This window comes from Microcaecilia unicolor, chromosome 14 (assembly GCF_901765095.1).
Source record: "Microcaecilia unicolor chromosome 14, aMicUni1.1, whole genome shotgun sequence".
Taxonomy (NCBI): Eukaryota; Metazoa; Chordata; class Amphibia; order Gymnophiona; family Siphonopidae; genus Microcaecilia; species Microcaecilia unicolor.
The window spans coordinates 50378522-50403275 of record NC_044044.1 but is presented as its reverse complement, the minus strand read 5'-3'; the positions used below and the strand labels follow the sequence as shown (position 1 = coordinate 50403275).

Genomic DNA, 24754 nt, shown 5'->3' with positions numbered 1-24754 from the left:
ATGTAGGAGCTAACCCTGTGCAAAACCTGGTTTTAGACACATGCGCACAGCATATTAAAGTCAATGGTGATGAGGCTGTAGCTATTCCATCACGATGCAGAGAACTGTGCAGAAGATTTTAAGGCGAGGCAAGCATATCTGATACAGAATGTGAACGACAGGACTGAGGAGACATAGATTAGTTCGTACTTCTGCAGTAATGTCTATGAGAATTTAATGTCTGTTTCTTCTTTTTGCTGTAGGCGTAACAGTACCCACAATGTTTTCCTTGGCCTCCATGAAGAGTATGGGTAAAAAAATAAAAAGGCAGAATGGGGAGGTGACAGTTCTGCGTGCAGGTCTGAGCAGAAGAAATTGTATCTGTGAATGTGCTGGAGCGTTCTGCAAAACTTTTATGCACAGAAATCTTTCCCTGCCAATATGCTCAGAATACCGTTCCAGCACGCGTGCAGAGGTATTTGCCAGTAATTTCTTTTTGCATGATTACATAAGTACATAAGTATTGCCACACTAGGACAGACCAAAGGTCCATCAAGCCCAGCACCCTGTTTCCAACAGTGGCCAATCCAGGTCACAAATAAACAAGTGACATCATTTCAAGATCCTCTTCAAACCAAACTCAGTACTAAACAGTTAAGACTTCCCCTTCCCTTCTTTCCCTACCCCCCTACCCTTCCAACCCCATCCCCTAAATCCCCCTTCCCCTTAAACCATACACAATAAACGATCCAAATGAACCCACTCATCCGCATTAGGATCAAACTGGGGTGTAGTCAGACATCCAATTTTGGGAGGGCCTGGGCCCAAGATGGGTGGGCAGAAGAACTCCGCCTTGTCCCACAAGTGATTTAGTCTCTCGCCTGCATACCATATGGTCTCTGAAGCATTCCCCCCACCCCCGCATACCTTTTAAATAGCAGATTTTCACCAGCAGCAAGCAGCAACTAATACACACTACTTTTGTTAGCTCCACAGCATGTATCAGTTGTTGCTTGCTGCAGGCGAAGATCTGCTATTTACAAGGTATGCAGGAGAGATAGTTGTTGGGAATTTTCGGCTGGTGGGGCTTGGGAATCCCTGCCAGCCTCATCATAGGTGTGCTGCTACTGTGGCGGGCCTGAGTACAAATAGGTGGGCCTGGGCCCACCCGAGCCCACCTTTGGCTACGCCACTGGGATCAAACCTCCCTAATCGGCGATCCGTTAGTTTATCCAATTCCCCCAACAAGCGAACTTTCGCCAACCAAGTGGAAATGGTAGGACCAATACAGTGCTTCCAATGGGCCGCTAACACTGACTGCAGCACCAAAACAAAGTCGCTTAAATCTTTTTCCATTTCAGTCCTCTTCGATTCTCCACTCAGCAGGCACCATTTAGGATCACAGGGGCACACAGCCTCCAAATGGTAGCCATAGACTGGGTATACCCTGCCAATACCCCTGTATTTGACCACATGTCCGCCAGATGTGGAGAAACGAGCCAATGTCTTTGACACATCTCCAACATAGGTCCGTAGCCCCAGGAAACATTTTGTAATCCGCTCTGGGGTGTAGCACCATCTAGTTTTCCATTAGGAAGCCGTCCAGACCATTGTTTAAACCCCGCTAAGCTAACCACCTTTACCACATTCTCTGGCAATGAATTCCAGAGTTTAATTACACGTTGAGTGAAGAAAAGTTTCTCCAATTCGTTTTAAATTTACTACTTTGTAGTTTCATCGCTTTCCCCTAATCCTAGTGTTTTTGGAAAGTGTAAACAAACGATTCACATCTACCCATTCCATTCCACTCATTATTTTATAGACCGCTATCATATCTCCCCTACCCTTAGTACAGAACCTTCTGTGCATGTGTCTGATGTGCCTGCACTGATTAGCGCACAAGTCCTGCACGCACCAAATTTGCTTACTTCATCAGCGAGCAATACAGGCTTGTTTGTGTTAGAAGCTATGCATTCAGCCATCAGTTTACAGCTCTAATGCAAGTTTCTGCATTGACCGCTCTGTGTTGCAGATAAGAATGGCCTGCCAAGGTGCATACTGAGCTTACTTCCGCTAAGGAAAGTATATAGTTCAATCTCCTCTCACTGACTTACAAGTGGATTCGCTCGGCAGCTCCTCAGCATGTGTATAGTGCTACATTATGGTAGTATGTCAGTAGAATAGCATATTTTTTCACTCTGTCTTCTATCATCTCCTACTTCGCCTCAGCGTATCTCCACCACATCTTTAACCACAGCGTGGGCTGGAGGTCCATTTCTCATTCTACACAAGAGATGTTCTTGGCTCATTTCTGTTATGGCATGTCCATCCACTTTGAAGGGACTTCGGTCATTTTATCAGCCACATCCTTCCAAGGTTCAGCAGCAACATGTGATATGTCTTTTATGCTTCACCTCTTTTAATGTACGGGAAGCAGCAAAAGTCCTACACACATTCGGAGCTAAGTAAAACACCACTGCTTGCCACAGCAAGACAGCAACCTGCTGTGTCCTGCAAATGTAGAAAAGTTACCCCGAGGACAAGGCGGGTGTCTAAAGTGAGTCTTTTGCTCTCAGAATTAAATTCTCAGGAGTGGACTCTTCGTGACATGTCGTCCTTAGATCCAGAGCCAGAAGACTTTCAGAGGAATAGAGGTGAGGGCAAAACGCAAACCTGTGGAGCCTATTTTCCTAATCTTATATTTTATCAGGGGCCTTTTACTTCAGAGAAAACTTCCAGATTTTTTTTTTCTACATCTAAGCAGTTAGATAATTGAAATTGGGTTTCATACCCTTGTTGATGTCAACAAACCCATGTAATACTTATCAACATATGCATTCTCATCTTTTCTTTGGTGTTCTTTTAAAAAAAGGTGGCAAATTCAATGAATGAACTTGTCTATAACATGGTCAAGATGCAAAACTAGCTGACGCTGCTTGTCCCAAAATACACTTACATAGTTCCCAATATTCAAAAGTACTTAACCGGCCAGAAGGGCACCTAGTTGGTTAAATGCCTCATAACCTGCTATCTAGTGCATTCAGCTGGGATAGCGTGCTGAATATGCCAGTTAGCGGATAGTGGATAACCAGTTATTTCGGCCGATATAACCGCTATATGCTGATTTTCAGCACCACTTAAGCGGATATAGTTGGCCACATGAATACGTGGGATATGTTTGGCCGTTTTGAATGTACCCGGCTAAATCTAATACGACTTAGCTGGTTATCTTCAAACGAACCAAAAATAAGCCGAATTTGTTGAGTGTCTGTCCTTTGACATGGGTAGCTTGCATAGTTGGCCAGTTGAGGTCCCATAGTTGGAGGAAATCCTTGCATTCACTTGCATTGGTCGAGTTAGGGTCTTCTAGGTGTAGGTTTATGTCCCCTATTAATTCATTATTTATTTATTTATTTATTTATTTAATAAATACATTTATATCCCACATGTTCCCACCAATTGCAGGCTCAATGTGGCTTACACAATCTGTAGAAAAGGCTGAAGTGCATGAAGTACAATTATACAGTTTAAAAGTAAGATAGTAAACAACATTTGAAACAACAATATTTGAAGATAAAAAAATAATTAGTGTCTATGAATCTTTGTTAGACTAGAAGTTAATTTGAATTATGTTGAGCCTGGAGAATAAGCCTTTTTGAACATTTCAGTCTTCAATAATTTTCTGAATTTTAAGTAGATCTGGGTTATTATAAGTATATTGCAGTGGAAACACAGGTGTTTGATATAAAATCCATGAAGTGTGGTTTGCATTCATGCCAACTACCTGGTGGTCTATAAAACAACACAACGTTCATTTAGTCAAGCAAGGTTGTGTGGTGGATTCTAACTGAGGCGATTTCAAGTTGGGGTGTTATGGACTCGGCTGCTGTTGTTACGGATAATTGGGATCTATGGATTAGTGCTATGGCCTCTGCCTCTTTTTCCTTTTCTTGTTCAGTGAGTGATTTTGTAACCTGGTGGGGGGGGGGGGGGGGGGAAGAGATCTAAGGTTATGGGGTTGTTATGATCGTGGATCCGGGTTTCACTGATGAATAGTAGGTCGAGGTTGTCTGTCGTGATCCAGTCTGTTATTATTGTTGTTTTATTGACTACTGACTGATCTGGCGTTTATGTATCCCAGTTGAATTATTTGGAAGGGGTCAGATAGGTTCGAAGTTCTGTTGATTTTTGTTAATTGTCTATTCTCTTGTAGTGTGGGTTTATTGTGTCCTTTCTTTCCTTTGTAATGGTTTTGTCCGCGTATTGTAGTTCTTCCATTGTTTCGGTTGTTGTTATTTTGTTCATATATGTTATTTTGTTCATATTTTTGTTACATATGTTCATTTCTGTTGTAAAAACAAATTAAAAGAAAAAGTTTGCATTGTAAACAATCTTTTATCAGCTCTCCACAAAGCCTTGATCCCCTTCTGCATTCAACACTTCCCACCCCAGTGTATTCAACTTATCAAGCAGAGATGGCTTTGTTACAAAATAGCATGGGAACTGTACAATGCTGCTTTTGATCTTCCGTCATGTCTTAGAGAAAATCAATGATGCTTCTTGTAAAGGAAACCACATCTGACAGACCACAGAACATGAAGATTGTTTCCAATATAGTTTTGATCAAACTTGCTGAAAGATTGAAAACCAGCAAAGAACACAGAGAGGACTCAGTTTTTTATGATACATTCATATCCCTGTAGTTCTTAATGTTATCACCAGATGTCTCACTGCTAATGAGATATCCTGGCTTGTTCTTTCATGAGGATCTTTCTGTGCCTACAGGTTTTCCCGGAGCTGTATGGCGCCAACCCATTGTCAAGGCTCTGTGGCTAGCAGTTCTTGTGGAGATGGGGGGGTCATTATAACTTTGGTCCGCATACTGAGTAAGTCTCCAAATTTCAGATAGAATAAACTAAATTATCCTCCTGAATTTGTGCTTCAACATTAAAGGGTCGCAGAGTTTTTTGTCCTCTCAGTAGAAGTATTCTGTTCCATTTAGAAGAACCTTTAAAGGAAATATGTAGAAATGGGATGTCTTTGGTTGCCCACTGACCATAGTCATAATAGGTATGCAAGATAATTTTTCCTACTGTAAACTGAGAATGCAGTTTAAAGCTCAGGGAGGGGAAGAAGAACTAGAAAAATGTTGCTAATTTTTACAAAATTAGTAAAGAATTCTTCATGGATGTCTCCAGTCTTTGCATGACAAGTAATTGAGAAAAGGATTATTTTGCTGCATATGGGATACGTGACTGGACCACTTGCCATAATCTAGTTGTAAAATTATTTTAATGGAAGAGTTGCTGCCCTTACACTACTCATTCTGTAGAATGAGATGATAAGATCTTCTAGGGTTCTAAAGGGGATGCCAAAGATTGGAGCCCACGGCCTAGAACCTGAAGATTTGGAATAGACACGGGAACCCAAAGATGAGAAACTGGATAATGTAACTGAGGGCCACAGTCTGAGAACTAAAAAAAAAGTGATGCATCGGGGAAGTGTTGTTTGTATTGGGCAGGGTCATAAGTGTTTGGGCTCAATGTCACCAAATGGGTTAGTTCTGACATACCATGATGGTAATGAACCTCACTCCATAAGCCAGGCATGATCTCAGTCTCATAAGTTTGGCTAGCACTCACTGTAGTACTTGCATTGTACCAAAGAGAACTTTGTTCTGAAGTTTTGGAGTTTGGGTTGGAGGGGGAGGGAGAAGGCATCTGGTTTTACTGTAACACCTACGTAACTTCTAGAAATTACCGACTCAATTTTAGAAAGGTTAGGTGCCCTTCTACATGTCTAAAAAGGTTATATGCATATGGAACTCAGTATACACACATTACTAACAAATGTAGGGGTCCTTTTGCTAAGCTGCAGCAAAAAGTGGCCTGCAGTAGTGTAGACGCATATATTGGGTGTACGCTGGGCCAGTTTTTACTGTATCTACAAAAAATGGCTTTTTTAAAAAAATGTGACAGGAAAAGGGCCTGCGGTAAAAATGAAACCAGCGCGTGCCCAAAACCGGCCTGAGCCCTTACCACCCATTGACCTAGCGGTAAAGGCTCACTCGTTACATATGCGGTGACCGGTCAACAGGTGCCAAGTGCCGATTACTGCCGGAACCGGCTTGCGTAGGAAATAAATAAATAATTCATCCATGCATTGTGGACATGTGTCAAATCTGAAATTACTGCCAGGAGGGCACGCTGCCCTGGTGGTATTCTCATTTTGGCGCACTGCACGCACGTACAGCCTACTGCAGCTTAATAAAAGGGCCCCTTAAGCTGCTACTTTTATGTGGAAGCATGCAACACACAGAAAATGTACATGTACAAGTGTATTTCATGTCTTAAATGCCAATAAATGTGTGCAGTAGATATTATAAAGCTGGTATTTAAACTTGCTTTGATCACACATAGCCTTGGGCTGTTTAAAGATTGTACAACGCTGTGCTTTCTTATTTTTAAAAAGCTAGCGGTAACTGTTTACTGTAACTGACTGTTTGGAGGAGAACTCGAGAGGTGGTGATTAACTGTTAATCAAGCAGGGTCTATCTACTACTACTACTACTAAACATTTCTATAGCGCTACTAGATTTACGCAGCTCTGTACAAATGAGCATGAAGAGACAGTCCCTGCTCACAGAGCTTACAATCTAAATTGGACAGACAGACAGCTAGGGGTGGGGAAATTGAATGGGGGGGGGTGATACGTGAGGGTACTGAGTAAGAGAGTCATGGTTAGGAGTCGAAAGCAGTGGCAAAGAGGTGGGCTTTAAGCCTAGATTTGAAGGCAGCCAGAGACTGAGCCTGACGTACCGGCTCAGGGAGTCTTTTCCAGGCATAGAGAGCAGCGAGATAGAAGAAACGGAGCCTGGAGTTAGCAGTGGGGGAGAAGGGGGACGACATGAGAATGGAGTTCACGGGGAGGAGTGTAGGGAGAGATGAGAGCGGAGAGGTACTGAGGAGCTGCGGAGTGGATGCACTTGTAGGTCAATAGGAGAAGTTTGAACTGTATGCGGAAGCAGATAGGGAGCCAGTGAAGCGACTTGAGGAGAGGGCTAATGTGAGTATAGTGACTCTGGCGGAATATAAGACGCGCAGCAGAGTTTTGGACAGATTGAAAGGGAGAGAGATGGCTGAGCGGAGACCAGCGAGAAGCAAGTTGCAGTAGTCTAGGAAAGAGGTTGTGGTTAAGGGTTTTGGTAGCGTCCTCGGAAAGGAAAGGGCGAATTTTGTTGACATTATAGAGAAAGAAACGACAGGTTTTGGCAATCTGCTAAATATGAGCAGAGAAGGAGAGACAGGAGTCAAAGATGACTCCAAGGTTGCACGCAGACGGGACAGGGAGGATGAGAGTGTTATCTACCAAAATAGAGAACGGGGGGAGAGGAGAGGCAGGTTTAGGGGGAAAGATGAGAAGCTATCTCTATTTTAAAGTGTCTGCACAGCACTGTATTATGCAAATATTTAGTGGTAATATTAAAGGTAATTCTATAGTCTAGCAAGGTGCATAATACTCACTTAACTGGCATAGCATATCAGAGGGCAGCCCTTACCGCCACCAACTGAGGTGAAATAAGGACTCCTGTGCTAACCTGGTGGTAACTGGACAGGAAGCAACACTGCCCAATTACCCCCAGGTACACACTGGCGCTACAAAAAATAAATATATATTTTTTGTAGCGCAGGATATAACTGCGCTAGAGGTGGGGAACTGCTTCCTTTTAATGATAGATAACCCCATGTTGGGCTTACCCCCCGCTTTGTAAAAGGGGCCCACAGTGTTGACATAATTTAATATAATAGATAACAAATCAGGTGTTTAGTTTTGGTATAATAAGAAGATATGTATACTAATGACACTGATGTGTGTATTTTAGGCTTGTTTTCGAAATCCAACACAACCTTGTTCAGTTTTCTGTGGAGAACCTTACCAATCCAGGGTCAGTTTCTGGTCCTGATCCACTGTGCCAGCATCTTCAGGAGATGGAGGTGAAACTGAAGGATCTCTGTAATATGAAAGGTAAAACCCAAATCGTCCTGTCTGATCATTCAGATCGCTTTATTGAGCTCAATGATGCCTAATGCAGGGGACAGTCCCCTTATCTAAGCACTTCAAGAACAGACAGTGTAGGCGATGTTCTCAAGGTTTGCAGAAGAAATGGTGGATAGAACAATGACACAGGATACTGAGTTGAGCAGCTGTAGTCCCTGAGAATCACATGCTCTTTTTTTTCACCAAAAATGCATATATTCAACTGAGCTTCTAGCCCCAAATATTCAACTCGGTTGTCCTGGAAAACAGACCAGTTTTTCTAGATTTGAAGCATCTACCATGGCCTTATATACTGCACCACCCTACCTGGCCAGTTTCCAAAATTCCTGAAATATCCAGGGTCCTCGGACTGATACACAACTTGATCAGAAGATAGACTTCTGATTCATGTGTAGAGGCCAGCCAGGCACATATTAACATATGGTTACCATTGAAACATAGTCGATAGGCAGATAAAGACACCCCCACCTCACCCAAGGCTTTTGTGTAGGGTTGTAACTGAAACTCATGTAGTTCACCCCTGTTTTCTGGGTAGTGCAAGAAAAGTAATTGCCCTGTGGTTTGCGCTGAAGCACCACCAGTCCAGGTGCCCTCAGTACTTGGTTTCTCTCCTCTTGCCGCTCAGAGTTCATCTGTGTTTATCCCACAACTTTTACATTCCATCATGTTTTTTTGTTTCCAGCATTTCGTCCGTGAGGGCTTTCCAGGCCGCTGTCATCCTTTCTATCCCTACTTCTGCATTAATGGCTTCAATAATTTCAACAATTATATTTTAGCTTTCCTGTCTCTTCTTTTCTCTTCTCTAGGCTATACATGGTTGGTCTTTGAGTTGCATCTCATATGACCTTTGACCCTGACCCTGTGCTATTTTGGTTGCATTTCTCAGGACTTGCATTGCCTCCTTCAATTCTGATTGAGATATATCTTCCGAGACTGAACCCAGTAATCCAAGTGAAGACTTAGCAATGACCTGTACACAATACCATAACAGGCACTGGAAAATAAACAAAAGTTTTTGGCCTGCCCAGCTCAACAGAGAAGGGCAACGAAAATTATAAAGAGGATGGGACAACTTCCCTATGAGGAAAGGCTAAAGCGGCTAGGGCTCTTCAGCTTGGAGAAAAGGCAGCTGAGGGGAAATATGATAGAGGTCTATAAAATAATGAGTGGAGTTGAACGGGTAGATGTGAAGCGTCTGTTCACGCTTTCCAAAAATACTAGGACTAGGGGGCATGCAATGAAGCTACAATGTAGTAAATTTAAACGAATCGGAGAAAACTTTCTTTCCTCAACATGTAATTAAATTCTGGAATTCGTTGCCAGAGAATGTGGTAAAGGCGGTTAGCTTAGCAGAGTTTAGAAAATGTTTGGACATCTTCCTAAAGGAAAAGTCCATAGACCGTTATTTAATGGACTTGGGGGAAATCCACTATTTCTGGGATAAGCAGTATAAAATGTTTTGTACTTTTTTGAGATCTTGCCAGTTATTTGTGACCTGGATTGGCCACTGTTGGAAACAGGATGCTGGGCTTGATGGACCTTTGGTCTGTCCCAGTATGGCAATTCTTTCCAGGAAAAGTACTACTGAAGAACAAGGAGGCTGTATTACACTGTATTTATGAACTGCATTAACTTCCCTTTATATTTGTTTCTCTCTGTACCTAGGGAAGTGTGAGCTCTGCCCTACTGATTGGGTGCAGCACAGTGGAAAGTGTTATTACATCCCAAAAGAAAAAAGAACTGGAATGACAGTAGATCCTTCTGTCTGCAGATGAAGTCACGCCTCGCTGTATTTGATCACGACAAGGACAGGTATAATGGAAACCTGATAGCAACTTTGTGGTTGGCACTTCTCAAAACAAAAAGTCTCAGGGGGAAATTCCTGCACTTTTAAATCACCACTATGGCAGGGTGATTTGTTTTTAAAGCACTGAACTGCTCATAAATACTACACCGCTACCTAACCAGGGATTTCAGCAAAGGAGGCAGGAGACCAAACGTATGCATGTTGACCCCTTTAACGTGTTGCAAGGGAATACTGACTTGCATGTTAGCTGATCTATTCTCTCTCTGGAAATTTGACTATCAGGCTCATTTTCAAAAGAGATGGACGTCCATCTTCCAACATAAATCGGTACTTGGACGTCCATCTCTCCGAAATGTCCAAATCGGTATAATCAAAACCAGAGTTTGGACTTCTCTAACTGAAGTCCGTCGCAAGGACGTCTAAATTTCAAGAGGGTGTATCAGAGGCGTGGTGAAGGAGGGACTGGGACGTTCCTAAGACTTGGACGTCTTTGACCCATAATCGAAAAAAGTAGAGACGTCCATGACTACAACTTGGCCGTTTTCACCCGGACGTGTTTTTATTACGAATAAGGTACAAAAAGGTGCCCCGAAATGACCAGATAACCACTGGAGGAAATCGAGGACTGACCTCCTGTTACTCCCCCAGTGGTCACTAACCCCCTACCACTTCAAAAAACATCATTAAATTACAACGTGCCAGCCTCTATGCCAGCCACAGATACCATACTCAGGTCCATGACAGTGCATGCAGGTCCCTGGAGCAGTTTTAGTGGGTGCAGTGCACTTCAGACAGGCGGATGAAGGCCCATACCCTCCCTACCTGTTACATTTATGGAGGATACAGTGAGCCCTCCAAAACCCACTAGAAACCCTCTGTACCCACATATAAGTGCCCCCATTCACCCGTAAGGGCTATGGTAGTGGTGTACAGTTGGGAGTAGTGGGTTTGGGAGGGGGGTTTGGGGGGCTCAGCACACAAGGTAAGGGAGCATTTTATGAATTCCACTGCAGTGCTCCCTAGGGTGCCCAACTGCTGCCCTGGCATATCAGGGGGACCAGTGCACTACAAATGCTGGCTCCTCCCATGTCCAAATGGCTTATATTTGGACATTTTTGATTTGAACGTCTTTGATTTCGAAAATCGCTGAAACTCAAGAACATCCAAATCTAGGGATGTCCAAATCTAAGGGACATTCTTGGTAGTTTTGAAATGAAAGATGGGCGTCCATCTTTTTTCAAAAATACACTTTTCCCCGCCTCCGGATTTGGACGTTTTACAAAGACGTCCAAATCCCAACTTACACGTTTCTTTCGAAAATGCCCCTCTATATCTCTTAAGTTTTAGTTAATATTCTGAAAGAATCTGGGCATCTACGTGGTTTGAGCGGTGCTAAGTTTTAGCGCACGCTAAAAAATGCTAGCACGTCTTTGTAAACAGGGTCCTTAGTGCCTCCTAAATAGGGGGCCATTAAAATGAAGGTGGGCCCCACAAATATGTAAAATAAAAAAGGTTCTTTTTAATAGCAGCATTCCAAAATAGGCTTAGCATGCTGGCAATCGAGCCAAATAGCGCTGGACCTAGTGCCAGAGTTAATCTGTGCAGGATGTTCAGAGGGACTTCTGCCAGCTGAAATGTAATTAAGATTTGGGCACCGATCTGGCAACGTGCTATTCGGCACCTAAATTGCACCAAGTGCAACTCAAAAAGGGCGTGGCCATATGAATGGCATGGAGGGGGAGGGCCAAGGTATTCATCAAAGCAGCGGCCAGTGTTATAGCGAGGACCTTCACCCAATTTGCATGCCAGGATTTAAATCAGGTTTCGGCTGGCATACGTCCCTTATGACCAAAGCAGAGCGCCGAATTCAGCACTCAATGTTATTCTATAAAGAACGCTCATCCAGGAGCACCAATTTTATCAGTGAGGATTTTCCGGTGCGCCGTGCAATGCTATAAAGAGCGCTCATCTTCAATTTCCAGCTCCATTTATAGAATTTAGCACTATATGACTTTGCTCCTGTGACAAAAAAATGGTCAAATAAAAATGGTTGAAACCAACATTTCTGGAAACGATGATAAAAATGACACAAAACAAATATTTTCTGCCTGTCCATTTTCTACATTTCTATGTTTGATTCTACCACGTCTCTGGACCAGTGGCGTAGCCAAGGGTGGGCCTGGGTGGGACCAGGCCCCCACCCACTTTGGGTTCAGGCCCACCCAGTAGCAGCATACCTATGATGTGGCTGGCAGGGATCCCCAAGCCCCACCAGCTGAAAACTCCCAAGTGTCCCTCCTGCATACCTTGTAAGTAGCAGATCTTCACCTGCAGTGAACAGTGACATACATACTGCTCGCAGCGGCCCCACAGCCTTCCCTCTGATGTATTTCTGCCTAGGCAGAACAGGAAGCTGCACCAGAGGGAAGGGTGTGGGGCCAACATGAGCAGTGTGTATAGCTGCTGCTCGCTGCTGAGAAAATCTACTATTTAAAAGGTATACGGGAGAGGGGGGATGTTTGAGAGACCATATGGCATGCAGGCGAGAGAAGGAGAGACCAAATCACCTGTGGGACGGGGCGAGGTTCTTCTGCCCACCCTCTTGGGCCCAGGCCCACCCAAAATTGGGTGTCTGGCTACGCCCCTGCTCTGGACTAAAGTGTGGAGTTACGTCACTTCCTCCTCAACCCTACTGACTTTGGTTCATCCTAAACAAAACCTCATTTCTGGAAATAGCAATGCTTCTTTCCTTCCTGCCTTCTCATCTGCCCTCTCCTTTTCCACATTCATCCTTCTTTCACTTTCAGCTTAGAAGTTATAGTTAGTTGTTGAGCTACAACTTCTAAGAGTTCAAGATGTTTTCTAGTGACTTTGCTTCTCACTCCCTACACCACCAGTTAGCACTTTAGAATGAACATAGTATTTCATCAAATGTCATCATTCCAGTTATTTTTCCTTTACCTTAGGAGTTCCAGAAGAAATCATACAAAAGAGGAACAGGAAATCTACTGGGTTGAATGTCTGGGGAGGAGAATGATGATGGTTGCAGGTGAGTAGCAGAAACTGAGACCAACAACATAAGAGGGAAACCATAGCCGTGGTGTAATTCAGCTTACCGTAGGTCGTACTCAGGTGTCCTATGGTAAGTTTGGCTTTAATGAGCGCAAACCACGCATAAAAGAATGTTATTATGTTTCCATGAAGGGGGCTGAGAGTGAGCATGTCTGCAATTATTAGTTAGCACGTCTATATCACTACGCCACTGACTGAGGGCCCCTTTTACCAAGCTGTGGCTCAGGTGTTTTTCATGCGTGCCGAGGCCCCCTTTTACTGCAGCTGGTAAAAGGGAAATCTCTCTTTCCTGTCGGAAGTGGCAAGTAAAGCACTTTTTGCATGGCCATTTCGGGGGGAGCCCTTACTGCCACCCACTGAGGTGGCGGTAAGGGCTCCCGAACTAACCTGGCGGAGCTCAGGCAAGATTACTGCTGGGTACACTCCGACACCACAAAAATAAAAATATTTTTCTAGAGCTGGATATGACGGCATGCTAATGGTGGGAAGTTTGGCGGTATTTCCTGTTTAGCGAACAGTAAGCCCGAATTGGGCTTAATGCTGCTTAGTAAAAGGGGCCCTAATGACTCATTTTGAAAACTGACAAATGTCCAAAAAAAACATGGAATACAGTAAGACAGCTTTTGAATGATGGTTGTGGAGTGATCTTAAAGAACATAGGACAGCTCTTCCGTTGTACGATTCCCTAATGTGGCTTTATCTTGCCACAACATCACTTTGTATTTGTTTACACTGAAATCTGCAAAGGCCTCTCAGGTACTATGTGAGCCGCATTGAGCCTACAAATAGTTGGGAAAATGTGGGATACAAATGTAACAAATAAATAAATCGTTTGAGACCACACAGGCCGGAGGAGAATCTCAGCTCTGAGCCACAACTCTATAGCCTTGCTCTTAAATTACATTATACAGAAGTATCTGATTAATATTTATTCTAAAACAAAAATTAAGTCTTTGCATTTTGGAGCTGAGAACTCCAAACACAGGTGTATAAGCTGCTTTCCTTAGAAACACATATGAAACCATGTAACTGCAATAAAAGGCTTGGCCACCAGATGTCAACATTGCTCAAAGAAGTACTCTGGTATCTAGGCCTTCTTAAAAATCATATGCATTCGCTGATTTTGCAAACATTTTCCTTAAGCATTTACCTTTGGCAAAGCAAAGCCATGACTGAGTACAGTCTTTTCCTGTAGATATAGAATCAGAGAAAAGATTTAGTGAATCAATTCTACAGCCATGCACAATGATGAAATCTTTCCCTGAAGAGTCTTTCCAATGAAGCTAATTCCACAAATGTGTTTTTCTGGGCACTTACAAGTATATAAGTTACAGATGAATGGGAGACAATGTCCAGTTTCTTTCATTCTGCAGCCTTTTATTTTTCTTATCTTTATTATTTTCATTGTTTGTTATTGTTCCTTTGTCTCTATTCCATAGACCTCAACAAGATGAAGAAAGCCATTGTTGTATTCTCAATGAGAAAAACATTACCACTCAACACGGGGGCAATATAAACAAGTGGATTTGTGAGAAGAATGTCACCACCTTTACAGCTATTTTAGACAGGAGCTTAGGGGACTGATTAGCAGAACCTCGGCTCTCTATCAGCTCAAGGATCAAGGGTCGCCTTTCTGTGGTACCAACCAAAGCAGTTTACGTTTCTCATATGCAGATTCTTTCTCTGTCCCTAGTGGGTCACCTGAGGTTTGCAATGTAGACTCCCACTTTCTTGGAAAGGCCTTGATTGATGACTAAACAATGGCTGTTGGTAGATAAGAATCACCAGTTCAACCCTGGCCTGGTTTAGGCATTCAGGGAACCAGAGTAGAAACTGAGGAAGGGGCTCGATAACTACTTCATGCATCCTATAGTAAATTGGCAATCTGCATGCACAAAAAATATTTTAATTTTTCTGAAGAGACGGAATGTGTAGGGGGTAGAGTGGGACACTTTCGCATTTCATATCATATCCCACATTGACCTGCATATTTTCTCCCCTACCTTCACCTCTCTTGAAGATCAGGGTATCAGTCACTACTGTAGAGTGTGTCTTTTCTCTCTGCTCTTGGTTTTATAACTTTCCCTACTCAACTATCTTTTCCCTATCAGTATTGTAGTTGATTTCTTGATTTTTCTACCTAATGCAGCAAAAAAAAAGGAGTACTGCAAAATGTTACATTAATTTTTTCTGAAATGTTTTCATTTTGTGTATTAATTATACATATTTTAATTATAACCTGCCTAGATACATGAGGCGTGGGTTATACGTGTTTAAATCAATGTAGACAGGCATAGGTCAACATTTAAACTCGTGTCAATTTTATTTTATTTTATTTTGTAATGCTAGCTGCAGCATTTTAAAATATTCCTGGAAGGTTAGCACCAGCTGCTGTCCAGATAAGTGTTTCTGAATATCAGGTGGATAATCATTTGAAACAGAATTCAACAACATCTTGACAAAAGAAATACCAGTTGCAGGTTGAACGGACTTTACAGCAATTATACCCTAGAAGAGAAGCCTGGTGCTGACGTCATAGGTTACCCTTAAGTGCAGCCAACCACACTGTAGTTCTGGAATGAGGTAAGAAGTCTTTGTTTTCATATTGCAATAACTAGTGAGGTTGATGTAGCCTAGTGGTTAGGGCAGTGGACTTTGATCCTAGGGAACTGAGTTTGATTCCCACTGCAGCTCCTTGTGACTCTGGCAAGTCACTTAACCCTCCACTGCCCCTGGTACAAAATAAGTACCTGAATATATGTAAACCGCTTCGAATATAGTTGCAAAATACCACAGAAAGTCAGTATATCAAGTCCTATTTCCCTTTCCCCCCCTTTCCCTTATGACATCACAATATCAGAAGTGAAACCAAGTATTGGGCAATCAAGCCATTGTGACAATCACTGATGAGGTTGGCTCTTATTGGTGGAATGAGTGGAGGAGTAGCCTAGTGGTTAGTGCAGTGGACTTTGATCCTGGGGAACTGAGTTCGATTCCCACTGCAGCTCCTTGTGACTCTGGGCAAGTCACTTAACCCTCCATTGCTCTAGGTACAAATAAATACCTGTATATAATATGTAACTGCTTTGAATGTATTTGCGAAAAACCACAGAAAGGCAATATATCAAGTCCCATTACCTTGGAGAAGGTGGTTACGGTATGGACTTTCCAAGGCCACTCACCTGGAAAGAAAACCTAATGCTGTCACCAGATGGATCCTCTTCTTGAGTCAAGCAGAAATTATGCTGCAGTAAGACCCAACCTACTGGATTTTTCTCATCTGTAGATGATGGATGCATCATTCACCCTCCTGCTCCAGCCTCTCTATCCTCAAGCCATAAAACGTGAAATGAGAATTCTGGTGCACCTCCAGTGTTGGACTGTCATACAGTTCGATTCCCAGAAATATCCTTAAAGTACACAGCCTAGAGATTCGCCTTTATTGAAAAATGGGAACCTGTGAGAGAGCAGAAACTAAAAGATTTCTGAAATGAGACAAAGCGGCAAAACACCCTCTGTGCCATCTGTGACAAACTGCCAATCCTGTACCTATATGAGAATGAATTAAAGCCGCCATACTGAGCTTCTGAAATAAGTGTGAATTTTCAAATCATTTAACACTCTAAGGGGCCCATGGTAAGCAGTGGTAATCGGGCAGTGCCACAATGGGTGGTGGTAAATTCTTCCCCCTCCCCCCTGCATGGCCATGCGGTAAGTGAAAACTTACCGTGTGGCCATTTGTTTTTTTGGGTTTTTTTTTTTGCCTTTTTACCCCCTGTGGTAAAAAGGGCCTCAGCATGTGGCAAAAATAGCCCCTGCTGCTAGCACGGGGCCCTTTTTACCACAGCTTAGTTAAAGCTACATATAATGCATATATTGAAAAGGCAGAGAAATTTAGCTGCCATTTTACTAAAAAAAAGTGTGGTAAAAATCTGGGCTTAAAGCACTAATATGAGATTTCATATGGCATTTTTTAGGGCCTGGCACACATGAGCAGGAGAGAGACAGACCTGGAAGCAGCAGGCAGGAAGAAGCATGCTGGTGAAGGGACCCCCCCACACACACTTGAACGTTGGGCCTGTGGTATTTCTGTCCCCACTCTCGGCAGCCCTGGGGGTCACACCACACCTGCATATATGATAATCAGCATGTTTTATTACAGTAATCATTTTTTTATACCAAGAAAGCATGACAATTACACTCAAAAAGTTATGCACTTAAAAAAATCCACACACAATACTGTGTGTTTCCATTCAACAAACCTGTGCACATAAGTCTGTAACTGTACTCCTCGTGTATTGATAGTCATAAACCATTCCCTCTCATTCCTTTAACTTTCTGTATGCAAAAATTAGGAATCACCTGCAGCTGACGCATTTTCCCAGTAACTGAGAAGCAAAAGCCAGTGCTGGTCTGTGCCCTCATAGTGACTGAACAGATTTGGATGGACTGGAGTGGGGCTTTTCAGGGGCTTCGATGACAACTTCAGAACTTTTAGGACAAGGACCGTGCTGGGCAGACTTCTAAGATCTATGCCCTGAAAATGGCAAGGACAAATCTAGATCAGGTATATATAGACAGAGTATCACATCATACCTTAGGCTACGAGTTAATCTGTTGATCAGACTGGATGGGCCGTACAGGGCTTACCTGCCGTCATCTACTTTGTTACTGTGTTCTCTCTGTACACTTTTAAAAATACTGCAAAAATTTGCATACCCTATAGTTTACTGCACTTTGGCAGGTATCTCAGTTCTAATCCCCAGTTCTGTAAATTCTGTTTGTGATCCTGGGGAAGTCGCTATCTCCCTATGCCTCAGTTCTAGTCCCTTGCTCTGTGGCTATCTCTCTGTGTGACCTGGACAGTCAATTTATCTGTCCTTGAACAGAGGCACTTCCTGGATCAAATACTGAGACTGGTGTGACTTTATGATCAGGGTAGTCAGCACAAACGGCAATATAATCCAGGAATGTCACTCTAATGTATGGAAAAAGTGCAATTAGTTAAAAAAAAAAAAACATCCAATATGCTGAGTAACAACTATTATCAGATATATGTCTTAGGTAGTGCCGTAGTGAGGGCTAATGGCACCCGGGGCGGGTCGCCGCTGCGCACCCCCCCCCCCCCCGGGTGCAGCACGGCACGACCCCCCCCTCTGCAGCGCACCCCCTCCGGGACCGTGAACCCCCCCCCCCGACCGCATTCTTTCCTGCGGGAGGGCCGATCCGCCCCGAGTGCACGTCACTCGAGCTGCGTTGGCCCCGCTGGTTCCCTGCTCTCTCTGCCCGGACAGGAAGTAACCTGTTCCGGGGCAGAGGGAGCAGGGAACCAGCGGGCCGGCACCCCCCGAGCGCGTGCACCCTGCCCCTACAAGCGGCCAATCCAGGCCAAGGGCACCTGGCGAGCTTCCCAAACGTACAATCAAGCCATTGTGACATCACTAATGAGGTTGGCTCTTATTGTGGAAGAGCCACTATGACATCACAATAGGTTAAATCACTGCTCTATGTAATAAAAGTGAGCCAAGTAGAGGACATAAGTACATAAGTAATGCACACTGGGAAAAGACCAAGGGTCCATCGAGCCAGGCATCCTGTCCACGACAGCGGCCAATCCAGGCCAAGGGCACCTGGCGAGCTTCCCAAACTTACAAACATTCTATACAGGTTATTCCTGGAATTGTGGATTTTTCCCAAGTCCATTTAGTAGGGTTTATGGACATTTATCCAACATCAACATGTTACAGACATGCAATAAATATAAAATGTATCCAAGGATGTACAAAGTCAACCCAAGAGGAGGTCCTGTCAGGCCTGTCAGAGACCCAGAACAGACTGAGAATGTTATTTGTAAGGGTATTAACAAGTAGAAAAATATTGACAACAAATACAAGATCTGAAGAAAAAAAAAAAACATCTGTTTTGATTTGCTGTGTGTTGTCCCATAATAAAATGAAACTAATAACTGATGTGTGTGTGCTTTTTGTGACCATGAAACTTGGGGACTGTTGTATTTGCTTGGGGCCAGTGAAGGCTGTAGACTTTATATTGACTTCAGAAATGTTATCCTTTCCAAAGTATAATCACAGTCTATTTAATCATTGCTTAACTCAACCCTACAAGTCTTTATACTGATGTATTCTCTGACTAATTTGTATTGTTAGTTTTATGTTAGCTACATTGAACCCGATTTGTATTGTTTTTAATTTCAAATAATTGTTATTGTATTAGAAACATAACAAAGAAATGACAGTACAGCAAAAATATTGATACAGGAATCGAATAGCCTTCTAATCCATGGTGGTGGGAGGCGGGGCTGGTGGTGGGAGGTGGGGATAGTGCTGGGCAGACTTATACGTTCTGTGCCCTGAAAATGACAGTTACAATCAAGGTAAGATATACACAAAAAGTAGCACATATGAGTTTGTCTTGTTGGGCAGACTGGATGGACCGTGCAGGTCTTTTTCTGCCGTCATCTACTATGTTACTATGTAAATAATAAGGCTGTAATATAAAAGCAAACATTGTCATATTTAAAGAAAACCAACAATGAGAATATCAAGAAAAGATGAACCAGTGACAAAAAGATACAATCCCAGAGTTTCCAGTATCCCAACAGAATTTCCAATAGAAAATCCCAGAAATGACGAGAAACCCTGCCTCAACCCTGATGTATGGGCTGCCCAAAATCCCACTCTATTCTCACAAGACAGTGAGCACCAGGCAGTTGATTGACACTCACTGTGAGCTATGTGGTGCTGGAACAAATAAGAGAGGAGGTACAGGGGAATTTAAACACGGGGGGGGGGGGGGGGTAGGGAAACCTTCTTGAAAGGGGTGGAGGTGTCTGTCACTTTGGTGATGGATGGTCTTAGCTCTCACATTGGACTTTTTTTTTTTTTTTTTTTGAAAAACTGGCCCCATTTCTGCTCTGCTCCCTAATCCAGCATCTGGTCACCTATTTTATTGCCCCTGGCCTTTCCTCCCTCCCCCCCCCCTCAATCCAATTTTACCTCCTGCCTCCATACCACTTCCTTTTTGTCTACAATAAACCCTGGTTAGTCCAATAAAAAGGTTTCACTTCATATTCTGATTTTTGCTTTGTTTTAATAGTTTAGAAAGTGAGTAAGGATGCAGCTGTTTTTACTTTTAGACGACTGCTGATTGTTTTTAGGCTGGGTTGGAAGGGAAAGCACACAGATATATTTAATTTTCAAACTTCCTTTCATATTTTCAGTAGAGGTGCAAGATACACAGATTCAGTTTTATTATCCTGCATCCAGATGGTTCAGGAACATTGTTCACTGTAACAGTGCTCAGTAATTCTAGCTCTGAGGTTCTTGTTATGGGGGGAGGCAGATGGGAGACAGAGTTGGGAAGGGTTCACCTTCTCTTTTATGAGTATAAGGCCAGGGCCAGCATTAGAGGGTACAACCTGGGCAAGTTCCCTAAGACCCCCTCTCCCCAATGCCACACGAAACCCTGAGCTAGCCCAAAGATGAAGGTGAAACCATGGAAGAATTTGCTGTCCCATCTTATGCTGGTGGTTGGGAGGCGGAGAAAATGCTGGGCAGACTTATACGGTCTGTGCCAGAGCTGGTGGTGGGAGGCGGGGCTAAGTGGTTGGGAGGCGGGGATAGTGCTGGGCAGACTTATACGGTCTGTGCCCTGAAGAGGACAGGTACAAATCAAGGTAGGGTATACACAAAAAGTAGCACATATGAGTTTATCTTGTTGGGCAGACTGGATGGACTGTGCAGGTCTTTTTCTGCTGTCATCATCTACTAATGTGAGATTTGCAGATTAGGGATGTGTTTGGTAAGCTGCATGATCTGAGTGGCTAATCAGCCTTTTGGGGTTTTATAAGCTATAAAGAGATATCAGAAGAAAAGTGATGGGAGAGAAAAAACATCCCAGGGAGACCTTACAGTTTTCCTTTGAAAGGGGATCCGTCCACCCAGGTCCAGTTGTTCCCCGGTGACGGGTGTGAAGTCCAATCCAATGAGGTGCGTTGTGTGTCTTATTCTGTATGAAACCCTGTGCAAACAGGGAGCAGACACTGTACATCTCAGTACAAGAAACCCCCCCAAACAAGAAAAAGGCAGAATAGAGACACAGTTTAATGCCCACCAGCACCCAAGAAACGTTATATTCTGTACCCAGCTTAATGTTAACCAGTATTTGGTAAACTCAAAATATCCTTGGCATTTTCCATCCCTTGGACGTACAACCTCATGTGAACAATAGTAATTATTTTTTATTAGCATTTATTCACCACATTTTGAAGAAATTCACCCATGAGAGTGTGCTGCAAGTATAAGTCAGACAAACAGCTACAGCAGTAAAGTACTCAAATATATCGCTTAGTCTGCTACTGACAATGTCTACAATACACATTAAAAACATTTTAATAGACAGCAGAGGGGTGTAAATGGAGGTGGAGCATTAAGAGTCACAGGATTAGATAGAAATAAGAGAAACTAATTTAAGGAAAAGTTGCAGATGTAGTCAAATGCTAAATAAAAAAAAATTATTTAATGCATATCCATTTTCAAGTCTCAACTCCCATGAGACCCTTCCTCAGACTTGTTCATTTCTTACTTAGGAGGCTCCAGTGGTAAGTAAGAGATCACATTAGATATGCATTAGATAAATCCTTGAATCTATGTACCATCTTCAGTGTCTCTGTCCACCGCTATTCAGCCTTTCCCTTACTTTTCTCACATGTTTCTCTAAACCTGACCACTCTTTACTTTTTCATGTTTATCCTTTAGTTCATGAGGACTCTGTGAGATTCAGTGTGACACTGGTGATGTGGTAGATATGAGAACTCACCTCACCGCCTGGTCCTGTATCACTAGGAGCTCAGATCCCCTCCGTTTACAGTCCTCAAGGCTGCTGCTCCAGCTCCTTTCCTCTTTAGAGAAGTAATAACACTTTCCCCTGTGAAAGAACCAGTGTGAGGGCAACGCTCAGCCACAGATCCTTCTCCAGGAGGAACAGAAAGTGTCTGTGTGTGTGTGTGTGGGGGGGGGGGGGGGGTGATGGAAGGGTTAGGAATTAATATATACTTCACATAAGAAACACACTCTGTAAGAGCCAGGGGCGTAGCCAGACACCCAATTTTGGGTGGGCCTGGGCCCAAGGTGGGTGGGCAGAAGAACCTTGCCCCATCCCACAGGCGATTTGGTCTCTCCTTCTCTCGCCTGCATGCCATATGGTCTCAAACATCCCCCCTCTCCCGTATACATTTTAAATAGCATATTTTCACCAGCAGCAGCAACTAATACACTGCTCATGTTGGCCCCACACCCTTCCCTCTGATGCAACTTCCTGTTTCCACCTAGGCAGAAATACATCAGAGGGAAGGCTGTGGGGCCAGAGTGAGCAGCATGTATGTCGCTGCTGGCGAAAATCTGCTACTTACAAGGTATGCAGGAGGGACACTTGTTGGGAGTTTTCGGCTGGTGGGGCTTGGGGATCCCTGCCAGCCACATCATAGGTATGCTGCTACTGGGTGGGCCTGAACCCGAAAGCCCACCCAAGCCCACCCTTGGCTACGCCACTGGTAAGAGCATTATATTTACACAGAGCTGCACTTCTACTTAACAACCACACAGTGGCACTACAACTCCACTATTAATGGAGTTAGTGGGATTAGGGTAGCACTTCTCAAAGTTTCATAAATAAAAGTTATAACACAAGCTGGACCCTTTGCTTGAGAAATGGGGCTTTTAGCTCTCAGTATCAGCTTATATTGTTTTTCTTGTTTTATTTTCATTTGTTAATCTTTATTTCTGACACAACAGCTGCACTACTTTACCTCAAATCGTGGTATTTTTTAAATCTTCTCTTTATCTCCTTCCTTTGGGACGCTTTTACTAAACTGTGCTACAAAGTGACCCATGGTATCAGCAGCGCAGGTCTTTCCTGTGCTCTGAGCACATTTTTATTGCAGCCTGGGGGTGGGGGAACCTTTAGTCACTTCATGGGGAAGGGATCCCCAGAAGCTTAGCTGGTGGTGGGAGGCGGGACTGGTGGTTGGGAGGTGGGGATAGAGCTGGGCAGACTTTTACGGTCTGTGCCAGAGCCGGTGGTGGGAGGCGGGGCTGGTGGTTGGGAGGTGGGGATAGAGCTGGGCAGACTTTTACGGTCTGTGCCAGAGCCGGTGGTGGGAGGCGGGGCTGGTGGTTGGGAGGCGGGGATAGTGCTGTGCAGACTTATACGGTCTGTGCTCTGAAAAAGACAGGTACAAATCAAGGAAGGTTTACACAAAAAATGGCACATGTGAGTTTATCTTGTTGGGCAGACTGGATGGACCGTGCAGGTCTTTTTCTGCCATCATTCTATGTTACTATACATGTTAGTTGAAGTTTACCCAGGGCATTAGATACCATTGTACAAGAATCACAGACGCTGTGTGACAGTGTCGCTTCCAGCGTCAGCTCCTTGTTTCAGGGATTTTATAAGTTTAGCTAAGAGACAGAAGATGTGACACACAGACACTCCCAGTGATGATTGATGAGTGACACAAATTCTCTCCCAGAAGAATCAGTGAGTCTCTCATTCAGTGTTAGCTGCTTCCCCAGGTGCAGAAGTACTTGCTGTCCCTCACACTACTGGGTGGGTTAATTGGACCTGACCTTCCTGCTGGAACACTGGGAACCTGTGAAAGAGAAAAGGACACAGGAGATCCACTGAGCAAATATGAGACCTATAGGAAAAACCTCTCACTCTCTCTTTCTAATGTTTTCTGTTTCTCTCAATCGTTTTCTCTACTCATTCTCTTTTTTTCTCAGGATGTCTCTTTCCTCTCTGTAAATATTTCTATGGGTTTTTTTTATTCTTTATATATTGTCACTTTCCCCTTCTTTCTCTTCCAGGGTCTGTCCTTCTGTCCGTTCACTCAAATCCTGCTGTTCCAACCAGACCCATTCCTGTCGGGCTGATACTCACAGAGACGGAGGAGCAGAACCTTCAGCAGCACCAGAACAGCTTGTGATAAGCCCAGGACCTTAGCCAGGGTCCTCCAGACCAGGAGCTCTCGTAGATTGAGGAGAAATACTGGTCCCGCTGCATTCCTTCACAAAAAGGGAGGTTGAGGGTTAGTGTTTTACAGGAAGAAAACAGTCTGGTAGTAAAAGTCCCAGTAGGACTCTAAGATTTCTGTCCTTCCCTGTGGCTTCAACTCATGTCTGCATATTTACCAGCTAAAAAAACTTTGTATTCAGTCATCTACTGCTAAGTGGAAATGGATTGTAAAGCTCAGGATGCAATTTATTTTGGACCTGGCAGTTTCCTCTCTCCTTTGGGCTTCCAACTCAATCAAAATTTCCTCTTTTGGGTTACGGTACCAGGATCCTTTATTCTCTAGTAGCTGGGATATTTCCTTTGTTGTACCCCCTACTCAGCTTAGTCCACAGTGGCAGTGCCGGGCCAGTGCATACAAACTGTAGCTCCCTCCAGAACCCAATGATCCTGCACCCTGATTTTGGCCATGAGGTGTCACTGTTGAGTAATGTCTGAGACTCCCTCCCTGTGATGGGACTGTGAGTGCTGCCTCCACAGCTACCCCAGCCAGCCCACAGAGCAGAAACCAGGTTCAGGAATGAAACTCTGATCCCTTTGCATGGCAATGGAGAACATGAACAAAATCACATCACACATAAACACATATATGTAAAGGAAAGGTAACATATCAGGCGGTACATGCCAAGAATCACTGACCCTAGGATGTTAGGGTAACTTTCTATTGGCTGAGCTGCTGGACTGTAAAAACTGTTTCCCTTGAATAGAAAATAAAGTTGTTTGAATCACTAACGTCACCACCTATCTCTG

General features: G+C 43.6%; 1 long non-coding RNA gene across 1 annotated transcript; it reads left to right on the top strand.

Moving 5' to 3' along the window:
• The first annotated feature begins 300 nt into the window (after positions 1-300).
• On the top strand, positions 301-14606 carry LOC115457629. The gene is made up of 6 exons (XR_003939987.1): positions 301-454; positions 4765-4865; positions 7862-8004; positions 9703-9849; positions 12811-12893; positions 14356-14606. It is a non-coding gene; the product is annotated as an uncharacterized LOC115457629 (long non-coding RNA).
• Positions 14607-24754: the final 10148 nt, after the last annotated feature.